Source organism: Rana temporaria, chromosome 1 (genome assembly GCF_905171775.1).
Source record: "Rana temporaria chromosome 1, aRanTem1.1, whole genome shotgun sequence".
Lineage (NCBI taxonomy): Eukaryota > Metazoa > Chordata > Amphibia > Anura > Ranidae > Rana > Rana temporaria.
Genome location: NC_053489.1, coordinates 255,095,463 through 255,117,203, shown reverse-complemented (window position 1 = coordinate 255,117,203; position 21,741 = coordinate 255,095,463).

The following is a 21,741-nucleotide window of genomic DNA, read 5'->3' as shown; positions in this document are numbered from 1 at the left end:
CAAAAAATGCTATTACTAGTAAAAAATAAATAATAAAAAAGTATGTCATAATTCCATCCCCTATTTTGTAGGCACTATAATGTTTGCGCAAACCAATCACTATACGCTTATTGCGATTTTTTTTTTTTTACCAAAAATATGTAGAAGAATACGTATCAGCCTAAACTTTTTTTTTTTTGGATATTTATTATAGCAAAAAGTAAAAAATATTGTGTTTTTTTCAAAATTGTCGCTCTATTTTTGTTTATAGCGCAAAAAATAAAAACCGCAGAGGTGATCAAATACCATCAAAATAAAGCTCTATTTGTGGGGGAAAAAAGATGTAAATTTTGTTTGGGAGCCACATCGCATGACCGCGTAATTGTCATTTAAAGTGTGACAGTGCTGAAAGCTGAAATTTCGCCTGGACAGGAAGGGGGTATATGTGCCCATTAAGCAAGTGGTTAAACACATATTACATACAGCCTTTTACATTAAGCTGACCTCTTTCATGTGTACATCTAAAAATAAATAAATATATAACTTATTTTTAATACTTGTTTGAAACAATCCCAAACCTCAATTTAAATAACTAATCTAGGGGCCAGAAAACAGCACTGTGCATCCAGGAAAAGATCATCTGAGGGCATGATTTAGTTGTAGAATTCATATGAACTGTTTTTCCATGATTCCCAATCAAGTGAGCCCTTGGTAATCAGGGGGCAGAAACCCCTATCTTAGCGGATTCTGGTTCTCCTAAGACTCTCATCTTGCACTGCTCTTATCAATATGAACATGTTAGGGCAGGGAAGATGGCCGCGGATCATGTTCCTGAACCAAAGCAAATTTTTGCGAACTCTTCTGTTCGCGAATTGTGTTGTTCGTGAGCAAAAGCGTTCGTGAACCGAGATATCATATATATATATATATATATATATATATATATATATATATATATATATATATATATATTACAGTGGGCCATATTCTCGTATAATTCCGGCGGGCGGCGCGTAAGCCATTTACACTCCGCCGCCCCAACCTACAGGAGCAAGTGCTGTATTCCCCAAACACTTGCTCCGTAGTTTGGGGCAGCAGAGTGTATTTGGCCCGGCGTATCCCCGCGTATCTCCAAGGGGGCGGCTTCTATTTAAATTAAGCGCGCCCCCAATTCTAAGGAACTGCGCATGCGCCGGGCTTAAAATAGCCCAGTGCGCATGCTCCAGTTCTCGGCGTAAAACGTCAATGACGCCGACGTGTGCGTCATTGACGTAAAGTCGTATTCAAGAACGACTTAGTGGGGGGCGTGGCTTGCGCGCGAGCTGAATGGCTGACTAGTGCCTGAGCTCCTGCTAGCCGGGAAACGAAGCGACGATTACAGGCAGGTTCCCCGATCCATCGACACCCTACCTTATCGGGATCCATTCTGCAGAACCGGGGAACACGATGTCCCGCAAGCGAAAGGACGAGCGGTACCTCCAAAAGCTTACGGCCCTGTCGTTCCGGCCGGCGCGGAGGGGAATCGCCCAAGATGGCGCCGGCGACACCGCGAGGCGAGGGTCCACCGCGTACACAGACCTCCCCAGCAGCGATCCGGGAGACACGGATGGGGGATTGTCATCCCCGCCTCACGCAGGCTCTCCTCCACTGTCCCCTGGCACCAGGAGCCCGGCGAAAGCGCGGATGCGCCTCGATGCACCCCACCAGGCCGGAACAGTGAGTACAAGCCTCCATAACCCTGACGCCATCTCCTCACTGCAGTCCTCCATTGCGGCCTTCCCCACGACAGGACAGCCTGTCCTAGACACCACAATGAAAGACATGCTGCTACTGCTACAGTCCTCCCTGATGTCTAACCTATCCTCCCTTATGCAGAAGTTCTCCACTGACATGCAGCATATGGGTGACAGGGTGACCTACATAGAGGAGAAAATGGAGGAGTGCACTGACACTGTCAACGATTTGGTAGATGCTTGTATGACCCAGAAAGACGACACTGACTGGATCAAATCGAAGTTAGCAGACCTCGAGGACAGATCCAGACGCAACAATATAAAAATCAGGGGGGTCCCTGAAACTGTCCTGCCTGCTGAGCTGCGCACCTTTGCGAGCACCCTATTCTCAATCTTGCTACCGGACCTGTCCTTCATCGAACTGACTATTGATAGGATCCATAGAATCCCCAAACCTCGTCACCTGGCGGAGACGGTCCATAGAGATGTACTCCTGAGAATACATTTTTTCCAGGCGAAGGAACAAATCCTGTTTAAAGCCCGTGCACTCCAAACTCTCCCTGCTCCCTATGCTGACATCCAGATGTATGCCGACCTGTCCCAGCATACGCTCCAGATGAGGAGGCAACTAAAAACGGTAACCAAGGCCTTGGCAAACCACAAAATAATATACAAATGGCGTCACCCTGCTACCATCCTGGTGACTCACAATGGGATCCCTCACGCCATCTCCACCATTGAGGGAGGTACCAAATTGCTGTTGTCCTGGGGTATTATCCCCGAGCTCCCAAAATCATATGAGGACAATCCAAGGGGACCCCCGCCACCTCACAGGAGTCCCGGTCATGCAAACCGCCTACCCGCCCAGCAACACTGACCTGACCTGTCTGTCCCTATGCAAGTTTTCTGAGCGACAGACACCGGCTAACAGTTCAATCTGGTGCTTCATTTTTTTACTCTTCACTGTTACTGTTAGGCCTGCACCGAGCCTGAACTTTGCCCTGTGATTGCTCAGCAGCCGGCCTTGTCCGCACTGCTGATTGATACTACTGCGCTGTTCACTGAACTCTCCAAGTTTGCAGTTTTTTTTTTGTTCTGTTTACTTTGTTTTTTTTCTTGTTGCTTTTTTTTTGCTTTTGCTGCTCAGTAGTTCTCCTACGGAACCTTCCCTTCTACAGCACGTCCAGAAGTCGAACCTCAAACCACAGTTGCTGTTCTTCGACGCCAGCGGTCATCCCTGCGGAACCTGCACCTACTGCGACGCTGTCGGGGGATTTGAGGGCCTTCTGAACATTTTCTACTAACTGTAAGTTTCTACGCTACACCCTCACCCCTGCTTCAGCACCATGTCCTTCACGGTACTCTCCTTGAATGCAAAAGGACTGAACCACCCAGTCAAACGCTCTTCCCTATGGAAAACCGATTTATCCCTCAAGAGCGACATACTGTGTGTCCAGGAGACTCACCTGCAACGAGACTCGCACCCCCGCTGCCAACACCAGCAGTTTCCCCATATTTTCTACTCGTCCTACACGAAGAAGCAGAGGGGAGTGCTGATAGCTGTCCGAAACACGGTGTTACGTACCTGGGTGTGAGCCTGACGCGTGGAGGGAGACCTCCCGTACAACCCCGGCTCGGAGACCACTGGAATGGGGACAGTGGTGGTAGGAGCGCGGTGGGGTACAGGTGCCTGTTCTGGTTGTTGCTGCTGGTGAGATGGGAACCGAGAGACAGGAAGCAGATGATGCAGGTTTGCAGACTTAGTAGATGCAGGTCAGCAGAGCGTGGATGCAGGTCAGCAGAGCCGAGGATGCAGGTTAGCAGAGGCGTGGATGCAGGTTAGCAGAGGCGTGGATGCAGGTTAGCAGAGGCGTGGATGCAGGTTAGCAGCGCAGCAGGTGCAGGTGGGCGGAGTCAGGCAGGCCGGGTCATACACTTGGAGTCATAGCAGAAGCAATAGGCAGAAGAGTAGTCAGTCCAGGCCGGGTCTTGGCAACGGGTATTCAAGCAGGGAACAGAGCAAGGTCAACAAGCCGGAGTCAGGATTGGAGCAGGAAGCAGAGTCAGGAAGCCGGGTCATACACTTGGAACAGAATGCTTTCAAACAGCAACAGGAGCTCAGGGAACAGATGCAGATCAAGCCGCGAGGTGCAGCATCACCACAGTGTCTTTTATAGGCTTGCTGGGCGCCAAAAGATGCGTCTAGTGCGTGCGCATGCGCGCACGCACGAGCGACGGCTGGTTAGGTACGTTTTGGCGCGTGCGCGAAGGAGCGCGCAACGGCTGCATAGCTGTGTGCAAGATCCGTGGTTGGCGCATGCGCGTAGGCGCGTGCCGAGGGGAGCGAACAGTACGTCCCTGACAGTGCCCCCCCCTTAAGGGCAACCTCCGGGTGCCCAAGAGAGCTCTTTTTTGGGGATGCGTCCGAAAAAAGGCCTGAATTAGTTCTTGGGCATGAATGTTCTGTTGGGGTTCCCAAGAGTTCTCCTCTAGACCGTACCCCTTCCATTTGATCAGGAATTGAAGCTGGTTCCTCCTTCTTCTGCAATCCAATACAGCCTCCACCTCGAACTCCTGATCACCGTCAATGATTACAGGTTCAGGTGGTCCTGACCCCCTGTTAGGGAAAGGATCAGGTACAGTAGGCTTTAGTAAAGACACATGGAATACCGGGTGGATTTTCATTGACTCAGGTAAGGCAAGTTCATAGGAGACCTCGTTTAGCTTCCGTTTTACTGGGAAAGGACCGATAAATTTAGGTGCCAGTTTCCTTGCGGGGCAAGCCATCTTAAGGTTGGTGGTGGATAACCAAACTTGATCGCCTTGTTGAAGGCTCAGTTCTCCTCTCCTCTTCCTATCGAACATCCTTTTACTGGCTGCTTGTGCTTTGGTCAAAGCTTCCTGCAGAATCTTGCTGTTACGGGTAAGAAAATCAACGGTATCTTGGACTGCCGGGACTGTTGAGTCAGAGACAAGATCAGGTAGGAAGGTCGGGTGGAACCCGTAGTTGGCAAAAAACGGAGACTGACCTGTGGCCGAATGGCTGGCATTATTAAAGGCAAACTCTGCCAAAGGTAGTAATGCTACCCAGTCATCTTGGACAAAGGAGGTGAAGCATCGGAGATATTGCTCGAGGGTTTGGTTTGTCCTCTCAGTTTGCCCATTGGTTTGGGGGTGGTAGGCCGAAGACATGGACAGTTCAATTTTCAGAACCTTGCATAACGCCTTCCAGAAGCGAGAGGTGAACTGCACCCCTCTATCTGACACAATGTCTGCAGGGACCCCATGTAATCTTACTATCTCTTTAATAAAGACCTGGGCGGTCTCCATGGCAGAGGGCGTGCCTTTCAATGGTATGAAATGAGCCATCTTGGATAGACGGTCAACCACTACAAAAATGGCTGAGCAACCCTCTGACGGAGGAAGTTCCACTATGAAGTCCATCGCGATCATTTTCCAAGGACGGTCAGGAATTGGTAAAGGCCTGAGCAGACCCCAGGCCTTGCCTCTGGTGGTCTTGCTACGGGTACAGGTAGCACAAGAACTGATATATTCCCTGCAATTTTTTTCCAGATCTGGCCACCAAAATGTGCGTTGGACTAGTTCCAGTGTCTTATGCAACCCAAAATGGCCTGCCAGGGGGTGGTCATGACACAGGTTCAACACTGTAGCTCGGACTTCCTCCGGCACAAAGATTTTGTCATTCTTCCACAGTAACCCCTCCTTGGGTAGCAGAGAGACTCCAGAGGGCTTAGGCACACCTACAGAAGCTTGTTTCAGGCTAGACATCAGGTTGGTTTGCAACAGTAAGAAGTTACCTTCCGATAGTATGGTATCTGGAGCTGACACTTCTTTCGGGTCATCAAACATGCGGGAAAGGGCATCTGGTTTGGTGTTTTTGGAGCCTGGCCGGTAAGTAATGTGGAATGAAAACCTAGAGAAAAATAATGCCCATCGTGCCTGGCGTGGTCTCAGACGTTTGGCGGCTCTCAGGTACTCTAGGTTTTTGTGGTCTGTATAGATGAGTATAGGGTGCGCTGCACCCTCCAACAGGTACCTCCACTCCTCCAGGGCAGACTTAATGGCCAGGAGCTCCCGGTCCCCCACATCATAGTTCTTCTCAGATGGGGTGAGCTTACGGGAGAAGAATGCTATTGGGTGCATCAAGTCCTTGAGACGCTGGCGTTGGGAGATGACAGCACCCACCGCTGATTCTGAGGCATCTACCTCGAGTAAGTAGGGTAGAGTCGGGTCAGGGTGACTCAGGATAGGAGCGGATGTAAAAAGTTCTTTTAGGTTTGTGAAGGCGGCCTGTGCCTCGGGGGTCCAACGGAACCGGACATTTTGCTTTGTTAGCTGTGTAATCGGAAAAATAATGGCAGAGAATCCCTTAATGAATCTTCGATAGAAGTTGGCAAAGCCAACAAATCGCTGCACCCCCTTTTTGTCTGAAGGTGCAGGCCAGTCCAGAATGGCTGAGACCTTCTGCGGGTCCATCTTGAACCCCTCTGTTGAGATTACTAGGCCGAGGAACTGAATGCTCTGTCGCTCGAACTCACATTTTTCTGGTTTTGCATAAAGTCCATGTTGGCGGAGACGACAGAGTACATTCCTGACGTGTCTTCGGTGCTGCTCAAGAGAAGAAGAAAAAATCAAGATATCATCCAGATAGACAACTACATAAATATCCAGACAGTCTCTAAAAATGTCATTGACTAGGTGTTGGAATGTTGCAGGCGCATTACATAGGCCAAAGGGCATTACTAAATATTCGTAATGGCCGAACCTGGTACGAAAGGCAGTCTTCCACTCGTCCCCGGCACGGATGCGGACCAGGTTGTATGCCCCTCGCAGGTCTAGCTTGGTGAACACAGAGGAGGTCCTGAGTCTTTGGAAGAGTTCGGGAACCAGGGGCAGGGGGTACCGGTTCTTAACCGTGACTTTGTTCAGCTCTCTGTAGTCCACACAGGGCCGGAGAGAATGGTCCTTTTTCTCTACAAAAAAGATTCCTGCCCCTGCCGGGGAAGTAGAAGGCCGGATGAAACCCCTCTTTAAGTTTTCGTCGACGTACTCTTTCAGAACTTCTAATTCCCGCTCAGACAAGGGGAAGATGCGTCCAAACGGAATCTCAGCACCAGGTAGAAGTTCGATTGGGCAATCGTACGGACGATGAGGCGGCAGGACTTCAGCCCCTTTCTTGCTGAAAACGTCCAAGAACTCGTGGTATTGTTGGGGTACTGCAGCACGTACCTCTGGGTCTGATTCAAGGCATAACAAGGGACCAGAGGTGCTAGGACATGAGGGCCTGCAGTGTTGCTGGCAGTAGAGAGACTGAAACTCAATCCTACCGGTTTCCCAGTTGATCTGTGGATTGTGTGCCTGGAGCCAAGGTAGGCCCAAAATGACTGGAAACATAGGAGATGCTATAGCGTCCAAACGTAAAAGTTCCTTATGATTCGTAGAGGTGACTACAGGCAAAAAAGGGGTTTCTTGGGTTACTTCTCCAGACTTGATTCGAGACCCATCTGCCAGGAAGATGGAAAGACCCTGAGTCTTGGGTTGGAGTGGGATGCGCTGTTGTGCTGCAAAGTCCAGATCAATAAAACAGCTACATGCCCCTGAGTCTATTATTGCAGTAACTGGTATAGTTCTTTCAGGTAATTGAAGGAAAATAGGTAAGTCCAGGTGAGTGGCCTTGGTAGAGGAAGGTGACAAACTGGGAGACGAGGTAGCCAGGGTCTTGCGCAGCTTGGCAGGGCAAGAGGAGACATAGTGGCCAGCCTTCCCGCAGTACATGCACAGAAAATTCTGCTGCCGGCGAAGTCGTTCCCTGGCAGTTAAAGAATGTCTTATCAGTCCAAGCTGCCCAGGCCCGGTGGTGACAGAAGGTGAGGATCTACCAGGAACTGTACTGACACGGGCAGGGTATACAGAAGCTGGTGTCCGGGGAAGCATCCAAGCTGGGCGAAGTGGCTGAGTGGTTCTTTCGGTTCTGCGTTCCCGGAGTCGTCGGTCTATCTGAATAGACAAGGCAATTAAGGACTCAAGGGTATCAGGGACACCGACCCGAGCTAGTTCATCCTTCAAGCTCTCGGAGAGACCAAGACGGAATTGATGCCGCAGGGCTGCCTCATTCCACTGGGTATCTGTGCTCCAGCGTCTGAAGTTAGTTACATAGTCCTCAACGGTTCGGGAACCTTGCTGGAGCGTGTGGAGGGCAGCCTCAGCAGTGGAAGTTCGCTGAGGGTCGTCATAGAGTCGGGCCATAGCATCGAGGAAGGAAGACAGAGAGTCAAGAACCTCATGACGGACTTCAAGTAGATGATGGGCCCAAGCCTGGGGCTCCCCCTGCAGCAGGGCGATAACGAAGCCCACTCTGGTAACTTCAGAGGAAAAAGTCCGAGGTAACAGTGAAAAGTATAGTTCACATGCGTTGCGGAACGCCCGGAATTCGCTTCGGTTCCCAGAAAACCTCTCGGGAAGAGGAACCCTGGGTTCAGGGAATGGTATCGTTCCAGTAGAGCAAATGAGGTCCGAAGATAAGTCTGCATAGGTAGCCTGGGTTTGTGTCTGTTTATCTATCCGGACATTGCTATCCTGCAGGGATTTCACAACTTGAGTGAGGGCTGTGAGATGTTGAAAGACACTGTCCATAGGCGAGGTCCCTCCGTCAGGCTCCGACATGGCGGCTTGATACTGTTACGTACCTGGGTGTGAGCCTGACGCGTGGAGGGAGACCTCCCGTACAACCCCGGCTCGGAGACCACTGGAATGGGGACAGTGGTGGTAGGAGCGCGGTGGGGTACAGGTGCCTGTTCTGGTTGTTGCTGCTGGTGAGATGGGAACCGAGAGACAGGAAGCAGATGATGCAGGTTTGCAGACTTAGTAGATGCAGGTCAGCAGAGCGTGGATGCAGGTCAGCAGAGCCGAGGATGCAGGTTAGCAGAGGCGTGGATGCAGGTTAGCAGAGGCGTGGATGCAGGTTAGCAGAGGCGTGGATGCAGGTTAGCAGCGCAGCAGGTGCAGGTGGGCGGAGTCAGGCAGGCCGGGTCATACACTTGGAGTCATAGCAGAAGCAATAGGCAGAAGAGTAGTCAGTCCAGGCCGGGTCTTGGCAACGGGTATTCAAGCAGGGAACAGAGCAAGGTCAACAAGCCGGAGTCAGGATTGGAGCAGGAAGCAGAGTCAGGAAGCCGGGTCATACACTTGGAACAGAATGCTTTCAAACAGCAACAGGAGCTCAGGGAACAGATGCAGATCAAGCCGCGAGGTGCAGCATCACCACAGTGTCTTTTATAGGCTTGCTGGGCGCCAAAAGATGCGTCTAGTGCGTGCGCATGCGCGCACGCACGAGCGACGGCTGGTTAGGTACGTTTTGGCGCGTGCGCGAAGGAGCGCGCAACGGCTGCATAGCTGTGTGCAAGGTCCGTGGTTGGCGCATGCGCGTAGGCGCGTGCCGAGGGGAGCGAACAGTACGTCCCTGACACACGGTATCATTCCAGTTGCAAAACAGCATTGCCGACCCGGAAGGCCGCTACATAATTTTACTATGCTTGATTAACAATGTTCAGTACACGTTAGTTTCCTTGTATGCACCTAACAGAAGACAAATGTCGTTTCTTACATCTGTAATGAAAAAGGTTAAATGTTCCCAGAAAGGCCATCTCTTGCTGTGCGGAGATTTTAACCTTGCTCCAGATCAAGATCTGGACTCCACCTCATGCTCCAAGAGGCCTGTATCCCCTCTGAAAGCCTTTATCTCATCTAACGAGCTATTCGATGTTTGGAGGTGTTGTCATGCGAGCGCGATTACACATTTCTCTCCCCGCGTCACAACACCTACTCACGGATCGATTTGTTCCTGTCGGATAGGTTGCTCCTTCAGAGAATCTCGGCTTCGGTGATCCACACCACCACCTGGTCGGACCACGCCCCTATAAGCATCACTGTTGACACCAGGGCCCCCCAAACAAATTCGTACCTTTGGAGAGCTAATAACTCCTTGATCAGAGATCCAAAGACGGCTAGCCGTATTCAACAGAACCTGGAGGATTATTTCTCCATCAATTCCCAGTCAGTCTCGGACCCGGTGGTGGTGTGGGCTGCCCACAAGGCCGTCATTAGAGGAATATTTATTCAATTGGGGGCTAGGGCAAAGAGGGCCAGGGCCCAAAAAATTGATAGCCTTACTGCTGACATTGAGCTTGCTGATTCCCAGAACAAGACCCTACCCTCTCCCTTCCTGCAGGCTAAAATATTTAATCTCCGACACGAACTGCGCTCGGTGCTTTTAGAATCCTTTGAAAGGGCCTGTACGAAGGTCAGAGCCACGTCATATGCCACGGGGAACAAAGCAGGTAAAATGCTAGCTCAAAAGATACGGGGTCGCAGACTCAAAGCCAAAATTCCCTACCTCTACCATCCCCATACCAAGGAGAAGTTACTGAAACCACACGACATATCGAATGCCTTCGGCAAATACTATGCTGATCTCTATAACATTCAGCATGACAAGACTACTACCCAACCTTCCCCTCGGGACATACAGACCTTCCTGGACAGGGTTAGCCTTCCTTCGCTTTCTGACGATCAATTAACGTCCCTTAATGCCCCTTTCACGACTTCCGAATTGGAACGCACGATCGCCAAACTACCCAACGCTAAATCGCCGGGACCTGACGGGTTCACGGGGGAATATTACAAGGCGTTTCACCACGTCCTCAGTCCCACCCTTTGCGAAGTCTTTAATTCAGCCGCCACGTCCTCATCTTTCCCCCCGGACATGCTGGCTGCGATTGTAGTGACTCTCCCTAAACCAGGCAAAGACCCGACCTCACCCCAAAACTTTCGCCCCATCTCTCTCCTCAATGTCGATGCTAAATTGTATGCCAAACTGATAGCTAACAGACTGACTGACATCCTTCCCTCACTTATTCATATAGATCAATCAGGCTTTACGAAGGGCCGTCAGGCATCTGATGCCACATGCCGAGGCCACTGGGACCCCCTCTGTACTCCTGTCTCTAGACGCTGAAAAAGCGCTTGACAGGGTACACTGGGGGTTCCTGTCCTCGGTACTCACCAAATTCGGATTCGCGGGACAGATTCATAGGGCAATCATGGCCCTGTACTCTAACCCCTCGGCCCGCGTGTACTCCGCAGATTCCTTATCATCCCCTTTCACTATCACAAATGGAACCAGACAGGGTTGCCCCCTCTCCCCTCTGATCTTTAATTTACTAATGGAAACACTGGCCCAAACCATACGAGCGAACCCACTCATTTCTGGCATCTCAGTAGGAGGTCGCGACCAAAAAATCAGCTTATTTGCTGATGATGTAGTACTGATGCTATCTAACCCATCCACCTCACTCCCTGCAGTTCAGGAGACACTGGCTTGTTTTAGTAGAGTGTCCTACTACAAAATCAATGAATCTAAGTGTCACATCCTAAACCTAGGAGTCAATGCCCCTACTCGCCTCCTGCTACAACAACTTTATCCGTACTCATGGGCAGATCATAGCATTACTTACCTAGGCATCCAATTGACTAAATCTACCAGCCAATTGTTCCATCACAACTATGTCCCGTTCCGTAGTAAGCTTCAGGATGATCTGCACAGGCTAGCGTCTCAGGAACTTTCATGGACAGGCCGATTAGCAGCCTTCAAGATGTTTCATCTACCCCAACTCCTCTACCTCTTCAGAACCCTTCCGATCATTGTACCCACCCAATACTTTAGGTCCCTCCAGTCCATCTTATCCTCCTACATTTGGCAGGGCAAGAGGGCCAGATGCGCTCACTCCACCCTTATCAAGCACCGCAAGGCAGGAGGCACCGGTTACATAGACCTCCAACACTATTATATGGCCTCGGTTCTTACCCAATCCAGAGACTGGTTCTCATCTGTACCGCGAACCTTATGGGGACAGATGGAATCTGCCCTCATCCCCAACACTGCCTTGACACCCTGGCTCCTATCTACCACTTCTAGTACTACACTCCCTTCACTCGTCTCCCCCACTATGTCAGCCACTGTCCGGACATGGAACAAATTTGTCCATGCATGTCGCGGGTACCCAGACATTACCCCCTTGAAAATACTGATTGAAACCCTGCAACACAAGATAGCCATGATCTCGTACAAGCACTGGCGTGAAAGAGGCATACTTTTTGTTAACGATCTCTTCGCAAACGGAAAGGTCAAATCGTTTCATAGTCTTCAATTAGAATACCACTTACCTGACTCTGACTTGTATCTATACATGAGAACCGCTCACTTCCTGGCTGTGTCCCCCCAGTGGGAATGTAGCATACCCCTGTCCGCCTGGCGCTTTCTCAGTGATCCCTCGCCCACCCACAAAGGTACCTCACTCTTTTATAACACCCTCCAACAGAAACTTACCCTATCTAAATCGAATTCCCTGCTCAAATGGGAATCTGACCTAGGTCGCCCCTACTCTACCCAACAGTGGACCAAAGCATGCACAGCCACGTATAAGGTCACCAGTTGCTCTACCCTCTGGGAACTGTCCACCAAAATAACGCACCGATGGTATCTGACTCCTGAGAGATTATCTAAATTTGGTGGGTCTCAGAGTGATAGGTGCTGGAGGAACTGTTTATCCCAAGGGACTTTGCTCCACATTTTGTGGAGCTGCCCTGTATTGACACAATTCTGGACATCAATATTCCACATGCTCTCCGACGCCTTGCACTCTACTATCTATCCTCAACCTGGATTGGCGCTCCTGTCGCTCGACTTGGATCAGCTACCAGCCGGCTCTAGACACACAGTCTTGCACGTATTGATGTCTGCTAGGCTTTGTATTACACGAAAGTGGAAAAACCCTGTACCTCCCACCATAGGGGAGGTCATACAGACCACGCAACTCCACCACACTTATGAGAGAACATTGGCATTCAGGGACAAGCACAGAGACGATGCCGCTAGAAAGTGGCACCTCTGGTCGTCCTGGTACGATAGGAACAGTCTGACACCAGTGGCTCTACCCTGAGATTCCGGACAACCTTGGGAATATGGGAGGGGCCGCCTCGGGCTCGGGACACAGTCTTGAACCCTAATAGGGGTGTCCGGAGCGCGAGACGGTCCATCCTCTGATATTTACAACACTGCCACCCTAGATTGTTCCTCTTTTGACACCCGAGAACTACTGTTGACGAAAAGCATACTGGTACAATATGTAAAAATGCCATGGCGTTGTTTGACCGCCACATTTGCTTTTGTATTTCTTTCTTTGTTTCTCTGCTTCTACTGCGGCACCGCTCGACAGTAGCAATGTATATGTAATTCAATGAAAAAACTCTTAATAAAAATTTATTGTGAAAAAAAAAAAAAAAAGAACGACTTAGTAAAACGACGTACCCGACGGGAAAACACTACGTGGACCCGACGCCATACTTAACATGGCCTACGTGGGACTGGCGTAAGGTTACCCCTCATATAGCAGGGGTAACCTTACGCCTACGCAAACGACGTTAGCGACGGTTACGCAACGCAAATTCGTTCGGGAATCGGCGTATCAGGCTCATTTGCATAAACAAATGAGACCTGAACGTAAACGCCACCTAGCGGCCGGCGGAGTAATTACATTTAAGATCCGACAGTGTAAGTGACTTACACATGTCGGATCTTCAGTGTATCTATGCGAAAATGATTCTAAGAATCACTCGCGTAGATACACTGGCCAAAAAAGAGAGATACGATGGAGTATCCTGAGATACTCCATCGTAACTTTACTCAGAATATGGCCCAGTATGTATATATATCCGGTTCAAAATTTTTATTGCAAAAACATCAGTTAGAAAAGCACAGACAGGAAATCAATATAGATAAAAACAAAGCAGGTGCCCAGGAGCTTTCCTGAGAAGTGGGGATGCAGCCCCTATGACATGAAGAAGAATTAACACACCTGAGGTAGATAGATTTAAGCATTGCATAAATTCTAAGCAGCAATGAAATTGTATTAGTGTGCAAGAAACAAAGCTCTCTAAGTTATCAGGACGCCCCAGTCGGGGGTGAAACCCATACTGCCACACTAACCATGGGCATGAGATGTAGGGTTGCATAGGAGGAATGTTCTGATTATAATAGGCATTACAAAATGGATAAGAGATGGGGACATCCACTTTGTTACAGGGATTTGCAGTAGCGATACGTAGTGTGAGCCTAAAGGTACCTCAGGCGGCGCCCATTATGGTGGGTTGCCAGTGACAAACAGAAGAGGAGAGAGAAGAGAGAGCCCCACCCAGTCTGAAAGAAGAAAGGGAAGGTGTGGAAAGAGGAAAGAGGTGCCTTACCAGACCCAGAATCATGCACAGGGTACTAGCAGGGAGAGAGTAATGCCGTGTACACATGGCCGGTTTTCCCGATGGGAAAACTGCAAGGAGAGCTTTTGGCTGGGAATCCCGGCCGTGTGTATGCTCCTCGCAGTTTTTCCGACGGGAAAACTGCTCAAAAACTGCCGGGCAAAAAAAGAGAACCAGCCCTCTTTTTCGGTCGACTTTTGGGCAGGTTTTGGGCAGTTTTCCTATGGGAAAAACTGCGATGGAGCATACACACGGCCGGGATTTCCGACCAAAGCTTCATTGCAGTTTTCCTGTCGGGATAACCGGCCACGTGTAGAGGAAAAGACTGACAGAGCAGGTTCTCGGCTTTCCCTCTGGATTTGTGACGGGAACTTTTCCTGCACGTGTGTACTGGGCATTAGGCTTTATCCAATTCCACTGCAAGAAAATGTTACACTTGTGGCTTCAACATTAATTCGTACTGACGTACCCTGTCCAGTAGGACTGCTTCGACCTTGGTTTCTGGTAATATAGCCTTTTAAAGTTATTCTGACTGGATGGTGTTATTTGCTACACATTATAATTATGTGTTTTGTCTTTGAAGAGAGCTAATTTAATAGTGTGAAAAATGCAAAGTGTACAATCATTAATGCAAAACGGCCACATAAGCCATAGGATTTTAAAATGCATTACTGCTATTGAAAATTTGTTTTTTCAAACAAGCTCCTTGTAGGCGGTGACTAAGCTCCTAGCTGGGATGCAACGTTAGTTGGGGGAGGCCACAAAAAAGGTGAAAACTGCGACATGTTGTACAACTTAGGGAAGCAAAACTAGAATAGAGCTTGCCAGGATAAACCGAATTATCATATTATTATAGAAAAACCATGTCGGTGAGGATAGGCAATCAGCTGTTGGCATTTATTTGTTCTGTCTACCACAATCATGCGGTAGCAATAAAACCTTTTTGATTGCCACTGACCAATATCATTCCTCTGCACCATTTCTTATGACCTACCCCCCTCTGCGTGGTTGCCATGGATTGCAGTAATATTTTCCATTCGTTTTAAAGCGGAGCTCCGGCCACAATTTCACTTTTTAAATATAAATACCCCTGTAATACACAAGCTTAATGTATTCTAGTAAAGTTAGTCTGTAAACTAAGGTCCGTTTTGTTAGGTTGTTACAGCATTTAGACACTTTATAAAATAGAAATTGACTGGGCCATCTTAAGTGTGGGCATCATGAAGCCAGACTGTATGACTTCCTGGATTTCAGCCTTGCAGATCTCGCACATGCTCAGTGCTGAACAAGCAGTGTGATAGGTTTCAGATCAGGTTTCAGTACCTGTTCTGTCCAAGTCACATTAACTATTCTGCCTAGCAACAACACTTTGAAGGCATCTAAAAAAAAAAAAAAATTCTTAAAGGACTAATGACATTTTTTTTAAACTACTGATGTAATGTTATATTTATGGGTGGAATATCCTCTGAATCTCACCCATTTGCTAAACAAGCAATCATCACAGATATATAATGCACATTATGTGACATATCAACGCAAGTTTGAAGGCTGTGCTAGATTTAAAGGTTAATGTCCTAGGTTTGTGAAATAAAATAAATTGTAAAAGCAAGAACAATGTGGCGTCTATTTGTGCTACTCTGTAGCGGGTGAAAAGAGTCATTGACAGGTTTAAAGCACTATTACATAATGGTACATACTGGTGTGTTATGTTAATGTGCCTGGGAACATACACTGAATTAGAATATCTATAACAACTTAGTAGAGTTGTTAGAGCAGCTGTAAACAGAGGTGATATTACTAATGAACTGAGCGCGTGGAGAACGCCTTACACTAAGTGTTACACAGCATTTAATTGCTAGCTTTCCATAAATTATACGCTTATAGAGACTAAATGGCTTATTTAATAAAATAGTGCAAAAGGAGCACATGTGTCGGAAGGCGAGCGTCCGATTGGGTATTGGCTTTTGTTCGTCTTGCTACACTATATTTTCAAGACCACCAGGCTTATCCAGTAAGGCAGTGCAAATAGCCATATGTCTGAAGAGTACCAAGGATTAACCAACTTTCACTGATCTGTCTCACTGCAGTAAACTGATATTTGATTGGCTGCTATGGGTAATGTATAAGGCCTCCTTCACTTCCTTCTCCCCCACTTTCTTTTTATTAAACCTTTGTGTGTCACGTTTTTGCACGTGTGACTGGTAGGGTGTAAGTCCTCGGGCCCGCCCTGAAAGTCTTGGGAGGGGGTGGACATGGCCTTCTGGCTTAGTTTGCCCTCTCTCATTGGGTCTTCCTTCAGGGGAGCCCCACCTAGTACTTGAGTGGGTCTGTTTCGGCAGACCCTCCAGAGAACGGGGTCCGTCTGGTTTCGGCCAGATGGACCAAGTGTAAAGTTCCCCAGTCCCTGTCCAGAGCCTAAGGCCCCGTACACATGACCGAGTTTCTCGGCAGAATTCAGCCAGAAACTCGGTCGGAGCTGGATTCTGCCGAGAAACTCGGTCGTGTGTACACTTTTCAGCGAGGAAGCCGACGAGGAACTCATCGGGTCGAAAAGAGAACATGTTCTCTATTTTCTCGTTAGTCAATGGGAAAAGTCGGCCCGCCGAGATCCTCGGCGGCTTCCACACTGAACTCGACGAGGAACTCGATGTGTTTGGCACGTCGAGTTCCTCGGGGGTGTGTACGGGGCCTGAAGCCCTGGGGGATCAGGTCAAGGCCCTCTAATTTTAGAGGGCTTGTGTACACCCGTGGCACCGGGGGAAGTTTTTGAGTGTGCTGATAAATCTAGCAGAGAATGCGTATTTATTGGTTTGGATTCAGCCACTGTTCATCCAACAGTTTTCTGCCCTACTCTTTCGATTTTCATATCAAAGGATGTTGGGTGGGAAGGAACTAACAGGGTCACCTATGGCTCAAATTTCAGCTGGTTAATCAGGAACAGGCAGAATTTGCTTTGTGTATGGCCATCCTAAAGTGATTCTAAACCTATTTTTTTTCTTTAAAATAACAAACATGTTATATTTTCCTGCTCTGTGCAATGGTTTTTCATAGAACAGCCCTGATCCTCCTTTTCTCAGGTCCTCCGCTAGCACTCTGGGCTCCTCCCCCTCTGCTAAGTGTCCCCACAGCAAGCCGATTGCTTAGATGGCACTTGTGCTGCTTGCTCCTAAGCTGACTGTGATTGACAGCAGCAGGAGCCAATAGGTCCCGCTGCTGCCTCTCTGTCTAGTGAGAAGAGAGGGAACTGAGAGAGCTGTTGCTGTTGAGCACATTGCGCAATCGATATCAGGCTCAGGTAAGTATTTGGGGGGGGCGATGTTCTGAGAGGGAGCAGTTATTTTACCTTATGCATATAATGCATTAAGGTAAAAATCGTACTGCCTTTAGAATCACTTCAAGCTTTGGCTGTGTCAGGGTGGAGCAATATCTGGAAACACTTACTGGATGTATAGAGTGTGTATTTACTGCGCTGATAGTTGTAAAATTCAGAAATGCATAGATGAGAAGCAAGCAGCTCACTAAGTGTACAGCACTGGACACTGTACTGATCACAGTCTGCCAGCTAGCTTTCCATTTATAGAGTCTTGCCAGGTTTCTAATATGCAGAGATTTGATAAGAAAGGCAGCTATACCACAGTGGAGATAAATGCAGGTGTATGTATGCCAATGTCATTCGATCAGAAACGATCACCGGGGCTTATTGTTGCACTACAAAGAGTAATGATGTGCAGTAGCTCAAATCTACCAAATAAATGCAGCAATTCATCAATTTAGAGCGGTCAGACCAGCAAAAGATGATTAGTGAATGGCTGCTGTTTATTACTGCACTCAGCACATTGATATATTGTACTTATTTGAAGAACAATAAAAACGTACAAAGCTGGAAAAGCAGCCAATCTGATTTTATTTTGCTCTAGTTACATCTGTTGTACAGTAATCCATAGTAATCAACCTAGATTCACCTTACATGAGGTCTGGTGTGTGTAAAAAAAAGCGAAAATTCTGAAGGCTACAGCAGTGTTTCTGTACCTCCCAAAATGTACATAGATCGACTTCTTTCAGGGAATCTGTGACAAATTGGGAAGAAATGTTTTCCAATAAAAACGTGCAAAGTGTGAAGAAAGCCAATCAGATTTTTATTTTACTGCAGTTGGATCCATTTCTGTGCAGTAATCCATAATAATCAACCCAGTTTTATGTGTTCTGGTCAGTATAATAAAAAATGATCACCGATTACTGGAGGCTACAGCAGTGTTTCTGTACCTCCCAAATGGGATCATAGGCAGAACTCATTAATCCTGAATAAATAATCACTTTATATCAACACCAAATCATATTTAAATAAATAATTAATTAAATAATTAAGCAACACTCATAACATAAGTATTGATCCGGGGAAAATCCGATTGCCTCTCGGGGGATCAAGAAGGAATTTTTTCCCCATGCTGCAGAAAATTGGATTATGCTTTGCTGGATCAACTATGGGTATAGAATTGGGTATATGAGATTGTATTTTGTATTTTTTTTGGTTGAACTGGATGGACTTGTGTCTATCTATGTATTAACAGCTTATACATAACCCAGCTCAGCTAATGGAAAAAAAAAAAAGAGATGGCTGCTCATCCAAAGTTTCCAAAAGTGCCTTTTATTGCAGACGGTCAAAAAATGCACCACGGACACCAGGGGTCAGATTCTCAAAAGAGATACGACGGTGTATCTCAAGATACACCGTCGTATCTCTGTTTTTGGCCCCGGGTATCTATGCGTCTGATTCCTAGAATCATATACGCATAGATACGGCGTAGATCCGACAGGTGTAAGTCACTTACACTGTCGGATCTTAGATGTAATTTTATGCTGGCCGCTAGGTGGCGTTTACGTTGATTTCTCATTTGACTATGCAAATGAGCCTGATACGCCGATTCCCGAACGATTTTGCGCCGCCTCGTCGTCGTTTACGTCGTTTCTGTAAGCGTAAGGTTACCCCTGCTATATGAGGGGTAACCTTACGTCAGTCCGCCGTATGCCATGTTAAGTATGGCGTCGGGTCAGCGTCGTCTTTTTCCGTTGTTTACGTCGTTTTACTAAGTCGTTCGCGAACAGGACTTTACGTCAATGACGCTCACGTCGGCTTCATTGACGTTTTCCGTCGTGAGCTGGAGCATGCGCACTGGGCTATTTTTACGGCCGGCGCATGCGCAGTTCAATCGGCGCTTAATTTAAATACAAGCCGCCCCCTTTAAATTACGCAGCCATACGCCGGGCCATTTACACTACGCCAACGCAAATTACGAAGCAAGTGCTTGGAGAATACGGCACTTGCTCCAGTAAGTTGTGTCAGCGTAGTGTAAATGGCTTACACTACGCCGCCGCGGATTCTATGTGAATCTGGCCCCAGGTGTTTGTCATGTAGACTGATCTGTGCTTAATCATTACTAATGAGTAATGATTAAGCAGACGCGTAGACGCGTTTCACACATCTAAACTGTGCTTAATCATTACTAATGAGTAACGATTAAGCACAGATCAGATGTGTGAAACGCGTCTACGTGACCAATGCCGTGTACACACGACCGTTTTTCATGTCATGGAAAAAAACAACGTTTTTCTCAACACGATTCCTCTCAAGCCTGCCTTGCATACACACGATCGTGATAAAAAATGCTTGAGCAAAGCGCGGTGACGTACAACACGTACGACGGCACTATAAAGTTTCATTCGAATGGCGCCACCCTTTGGGCTGATTATGCTAATTTCCCATCTCATAACTTGCTTCTGAGCGTGCTCGTTTTTTCCCAGTCGTTAAAGCGTACACACGACCGCTTTTCACGACGAGAAAAACGACGACGTGAAAAACTACGAGAAAAGAGCAGGTTCTACATTTTTAATGCCCATTTTTCTTGTCCAGAAAAATGCTCTGGAGCCGACGCACAACCGTTTCTAATGACCAATTTAAAAAATAGAATTTTTCTCATCATGAAAAACGGTCGTGTGTACGCGGCATTACACCTGGTGTATTTTGACCATCTGCAATAAAAGGCACTTTTGAAAACTTTGGATGTGCAGCCATTTCTTCTTTTTCTCAAGTTTTTACGGAGGCGGGCCGGGGCTAACACTCCTACTTAGTTCCAATCAAGGTATTGCACACACCTGGAGCAGCACATTCCTCTTCTTTTGATTTAGCTCAGCTATTGAAGCTCGAGCTACCACTTTCAATTAAACGTAACTTTAAGGCTTCATTTCCATGGACGTTTTTACAGCCACTTTCTTTTGCCTTTTTTACAGCTTAAAAACGCCTGTCCATGTTTATTTATTTATTTATTTATTTTTTCAGCTGGAGCTCAAAAACGCCACGGTAGCGTTTTTGCGCGTTTTTGAGCGTTTTTGGGCGTTTTTTAACGTCTGGCGTTTTTACAGCTCTAACGCTGGAGCTTCAGAACGCACTGGTCCTGGTTTTTTTTTTGCAGCTTAAAAACGGCTCAGCCATCTACAGCTCAAAAACGTCATGGTGGGCATGAGGCCATAGACTAACTGTTAACTGTTAAGCTGCAAAAAACACTCAGAAAAGTGGCTGTAAAAACGTCCAAAAACGTCCATGGAAATGAAGCCTCAAAGAAAGGGACAAACCTCATAAAAAAGGCCACAACAGGGGTGGAAGAGTGGGCTGTGCTTTCTTCTGTTTCTCCCCGCCGTCTTCTTATTTATGACGCATCCTCTCTTCTTTTATAGGTAACAATTCTTGCCAGGGGACCGTTTTTGAAAAACTGTCATTGCATCAACCAATCACTGGTAAGTATTTAATAATAAAAAAAAATCTATACAGCTTCTAGCATTTTCTACTGTCTGCCGTGATCCCATAGGTGGTGGGTGGGGATATGTTTTGCCCCACCCCTCACCTTTAAATCTTTGTGGCTTTTTTTAGGGACCATGCAGCTTTGGTAAATTTATTGCCTGTACACCCAAATTGTAAAGAAATGTTTTCCCAGCTGTAAAGGTGTTTTCCAATAGGAAAGCGCAAAGTGGGAAAATGTGCTCTGGACAGTATAATCAAAAATGACTGCTGATTTTGGAGGCTGTGTTTCTGCAGTGCTTCTGAACCCCCCTCTAGAAAAAAAAACGCAACTCAGCTCAGGGACCCTGCAACCTGTGCATATTTACACCCAAATTGTGAAAAAAAATGTGCATATTGGGAAAACAAAAAGCCAATCAGATTTTATTTTACTGTAATTAAGTCTATTTTTGTGCAGCAATCAATAGTAATCAACCCAGCTTCACCTTTCATCATGTGGTCTGTACAGCATAATGAAATGTGTTCGCTGATTCTGGAGGCTACAGTCGTGTTTCTGTACCCCCCCAAAAAACACGAGGGTCAGCTAATTTCAGGGACCCTGCGACCTGGGTAAATTTATTACCTTTACACCCAAATTGGGAAAAAGAAATTCCCGAATCGTTAATATCTTACACTACGTATTTAATATCTTAAATATCTTACACTACGTATCTGCATTTTTTTCGGTTTCAATTTTTTTATTGAAGTATTTTTTCCGAAGCTTTAATATCTTACACTACGTATTTAATATCTTAAATATCGTACACTACGTATCTGCATTTTTTACTGTTTCAATATTTTTATTGAAGTATTTTTTTTTTCAAAAGAAAATACAAAAGTTACAACAAAGAATGCGTATCTTCCACAATG